Raw genomic sequence first — 4,848 nt, 5'->3', positions numbered from 1 at the left:
TGATTTCCTAAATTCCTATTTCTGCTCAGTTTGTGAAAGACTTGAGGTCTCGTTCCTTATTAAGTTGTTTAAAGCTCCCTCTGGCTCTGGTTAGACTGGAACCAACAGGGACAATGGGGGAAATCCCACTGCCTGCCTCTCCTTTCATCACAGGACTGTCTTAATGGCTTGCAAACTTTCTCAGCTGAAGTCATCTTGCATTTGGAAGGGATTTATGTTTCTATTTCTTGCTGTATGGGTTTCTCCTTTGGTTTAAAACACACTGGCAGTGGCTGAACAGTCTGTCCAGAGGTGCCAGTTCCACTGAAGTCATTAAAATCCTGCCAGTGTTTCCACTATAAAATGCACTTCTCCAAGTTTTATTGCTCAGCTTCAGTGGTTTGTTCTTGTAAACAAGATGTACACTCAGACACAATTTGTTTTCAAACATGTTTTAAACGTCCATTTGCAAATTTTTGAGCTGTGACACAACAGGGGAGAGACCTGAGCAGTTGGCTGAGTTTTGGCTTCTGTAAATCAGAGAAATGTATTGTTTTTGCTGCTGAAATGGTGCAACTTGTACCTAATGAGCCTCACTGCTGGTGGGGACATTAGGCTTAACATTTGTTTCTGCTGTGATTGCAGGGAAACAGGAAAATGAGAAACTTTTACTGTTATGCACAGATTAAAAATTCTACCTAGGCCTAGGGAGCTCTGGGGCATGACTGAATGTTTCTCTTTTTTTCCTTAATTTTCTTCCAAAATATTTTAAGGTGTACTTGAATATAGTCTGAAAACATTAATTAGTACAGAGAAAACCCAAAGTGTTTAATCTGAAAATTAAATGATTTCCTCCTGTGTTCCCATTAGGAACCAGTTTGGTGTTCCTAATATCTGCTGGCATGACAAGAACCTCTTTGTCAGAAAAATCTTGTCCCTTTCACCAGTGATATTAGTTCTGTTTCTCTGCTTGTCATTGATAAAAGTCTTAATTAAAACTTAAATTATGTCTTATAATTCACTCTGGGAGCCAAGGGGGCAGAGGACAGTGAATTCACTCCAAAAGAAACAGGAACAAAAAACTCCTGGCAAGACTTTATGGCACTGGAGAAGTTAGAAAGGCTTGAAGGGGAAAAATAATGTCAGTAGGTTGAATGTTAAAGACCATAATGCTAATGATAAATACAGCCCAATTAAAGCCAGCCACAAACTTTTCCAGCAGGTTCCATCCTGCTTTAATGGCTGGGATTTACAGCCAGCAAACTCCATCTCCTCGGGACTGATATAAATAGAGACATCAAATGTCAAGCTTGACAAGCAGCATTTCATATCAGGGGCTGTCTTGCTCATTGTGTTCTCCAGTCACTGATTGTCCTTTAATACCAAACTGTAAACCCACTTTTCCCATCAGCTTCAAGCCAAATGTTCTCTGTTATAGTGGAACAACCTCTGCAGTAAAAAAGATTTTGGTTCTGCTGAGCAAAGAATTTGCCCTGTGCACAAACCCCCCACCTCTGGATTTCATTGTTGCTTTAAAAAAATAATTTGTCACTTTAGAGATTTCTTCCTGTTTCTGTTGCTCTTGGGTGCCATCAGAACCTTTTGGAAATGATAAATTATTTTCTTGTTGGCAATTAAAAAATATTTTAGAAATAAGACCTGTGCCAGTGGGTAGTTTAAATCTGTATTAAAGCTCTGGTGCAATTTGAGGATGTGCTTACAAGAAGTGGAGTTTTAAGAAGAGGGGACGTCTCCAGCCTCTATAAATAGCTGTACCTGTTTGGGATTATTATTATAGGGGGAAACTGCTCAGTCTCTGCATTATGGAAAACATGGAGTGAAATTCCATGGAAAAAAATGCAACAAATTCAAAGATCTGTGTAAAAATCAGTATTCTAATTATGGTACAAACCAAGAAGGGCCAGTGATCTGTGGGACTGAACCTCTTTTAACTGTGTCCTGGGATCCCAGGCAAAGGGGTGCTGCTTCCTCACAGCTGTGTTTTTCCATTGGAGATCCAACTGAACTTGGCCATTCCTGTGCAGTCAGCTCACCTGTCAGAGAGGTGGAAAGTAAAAGGGAGAACCCCCTAAACAGTGGGACAAATATGCTGTTCATTTTGGGAGTGGGAAAATTCATCATCAAAGGGAACTCAGGACAAGCACAACGTCCCACCTGCCGTGGCTGGAAGGACAAACAGACAGCATCAGGAGTGGGATGTGGGAGCAGAAATGCAGCTCAGTGGCACTGGAGCAGGATCAGGGGACTGAACTGCCCTGGAAGGTTTGACAGGGTGAATGCAGTTAACAGAAGGTCAGGGCACAATCCAGAAACTGCAGAGCAGAGCAAGGTGAGGGAGCTGCAAACCCTCCATGTGCCAAGAGGAAACACTCCCCATAATTACCACTGCACTCTGGGTTACATAACTGCAGAGGATGAGGGCTGCAGTTCATTTATGAATGGGATCCAAGCTGGAAGGATCTGGATGTCTTCTTCTTTTATTCATTCCCACTGCAGTGTGTCTGTGTACTCAGTGCCCTTTCCCCACAGCTGAAATGACTGCTGGCTGTTAAAAATAAATTCAAGGACGGGCAGTTGACTCCAGTTAGAAATGTAAGGAGGAGAGGGGTACAGCTGTACTGGGGCAGCATTTGATACCACGGCCTCAGGACCTTGTTTATGATGTTATAAACCTTCATTGCAAGAAATGACTGAAATGCTCTTTTTATTTCTTGAGTTTATCCTTATACACAGGCTCTGAATGGGAACATTTCCTGAGTGGTGAATTCTGTTTTGCCTTTGTGTCTTCTGCCTCCATCTCTGCCATCTCATCAAATGTTCATTATGATGAGCCCAAAGTGACTGAGCTGAACTTTCATGGGATGGTTTGAGCTCCACAGCAAAGCCCAGGATCCAGGCACTCAGCTCATAACTACCAGCAAACAGTGGTAACCTCTGAGGACCTGCAGTGCTCCTCTGACTTCGCAAAGTGCTTTGAGGCTTGGGGATGTAAAACTGTGTAGATGGATTGTTTAGTTGGCTTTAGAAAGTAAATATTGATGCTCAGAACCGTGTTGGTGTTTTAAGAATTCGGCTGTGGTGAATCAAAATGGTAATTTAGCAGAACCTGAGGTTGCAGTTTGTGGTTCCTTCGGGGCACAGACAGAAGGAGAGACTCTTAAGATACTTCAGTTTGATCTTGGATATTTATTTGTTCTTCTGTTCCATCCTTAGCCTCTCTCCATCTGTCTTGGGAATGAGGACACTGAAGTACATTTCCATGTTTCCTGTAGTAATTGGCCTAAAGTCTTCAACAGATGATGATTGGAACTAATGAAAAGGAGAGGAGTAGGAAGTTCCTAATATGATCCCATACTTCTTTTTCCAACCTCCTGTTCAAACGGGGGCAGCTCCAAGGCCAAATCAGGTTGCTCAGGGCTCTGTCTTGTCTGGTATTGAAATGTTCCAAGGATGGACCTGCACAGCCTGTCTGGAAGGGTCAGGGGACACAGTGGGGGAAAAAGGGAAGATTGAAAAGAGAGGAATGGATTTCTTGCCGTGGTGTTTGTGTTCCAGAGGGGATCTTCCCAAATCCCCCACAAGAGGGAGTTTCAGCCTTTGCTATGGGGGAACAAAAGGTGGCACCAAAGTGTGCCACGAGCACCGGTGCCCAAACTGGTTTCTTCAGATAATCCCAGTGAAAAGGTTTTAATGCCTCGATGTACTCTGCCCAAATCCCGAGGGCACAGCGGTGTTCCCATCACTGCTGCACTTCACTGTGGGGTCTCTGGGGAAAAGCTGTTCCCTTGTGTCCCCTTGGCATGTGTGTAGGTGCTCTGTTATCACTTAATCCTGCTTCTTGTTGGTCATCTGTGCACTGAAGGTGCTGAGTCCTCCTGCTGTGCAGGGGAGGAGCCTTTGGGACACGAGTGGGGCCCCCCTTCCATCCCTTGGCTCCAGGTCTGCTCTGCAGCCACTTTAGGGGACCCAGGTGAGAGGAAAAGCCTTTTGGGGAGAGCATGAGCTGCACATGCTGAGGAGCCTCACCTGCCACAGTCACTGCTGAACTTCCAACTGCAGGCAGATGCATCCCCAGCTGTTGTTTAGGTGTGTTTTCCACCCTCTGACCAGAGGGAATCAGTGCCAAGGCTTAGCTGAGTCAGAGGGAAACACAAGGATGGAATCAGATGGGTTTGTGAACTGACAAGCCAAGTAAATGATGCTGATTGATCCTGAAAGGCTCAGCTGTGAGGAAGCCAGGAAAGGGTTTGCTCTTCACCCTTTGACTGCAACTGTTCCCCACTTCTGGGTGCTTCCAGCGTGCTCAGGAAGGTCAGAACCGTAAGGGCAGCCTTTGGAAGTTATTCTGAGCAATTGACTGTGAAAAAAAGGGATGTTATTTATTCTCCTTGCTAAGATTATTTGTGCAAAGAGCTCAGTTGTATCATGCCAGCCAGCTCTGCTGGTCCTCAGCTGCAAATTAAAGTAAAAAAAATTAAAGCAACTTGAGTTCTAGTGAGTTTGAAAAACCTCTCCTCAGGATGAACACAAGGAATAAAGGCAGAAGTCTGTCTCTGCTGATCTTCTCTGAAGCACCAGCTCCAAAAAGGGGCCTGTATTAGTAAAAGCTAACTGCTTTTAATCTATTGTAAAGCTGCACTGTTATGAAAGACCTTCTGGCTGAATTATGCATTCACTTATGTTTAACCAGAAAATCCATTAGAGGCACAGAGGCCACAGAAAAGATCTTCATTTCAGATGGGATAAAAGGGAGCCAGGGCTGGAACACCAAGAATATGTCAGAAGCTTAAAAAAGCTAAGTTAGGGGGATCAAATTAAGGCATTCAAAGAAATGTGAAATGATTCAAA

Source organism: Manacus vitellinus, unplaced genomic scaffold (genome assembly GCF_001715985.3).
Source record: "Manacus vitellinus isolate BGI_N305 unplaced genomic scaffold, ASM171598v3 scaffold_27_pilon, whole genome shotgun sequence".
In the NCBI taxonomy this organism is placed as follows: Eukaryota; Metazoa; Chordata; class Aves; order Passeriformes; family Pipridae; genus Manacus; species Manacus vitellinus.
This window is presented reverse-complemented; position numbering follows the sequence as displayed.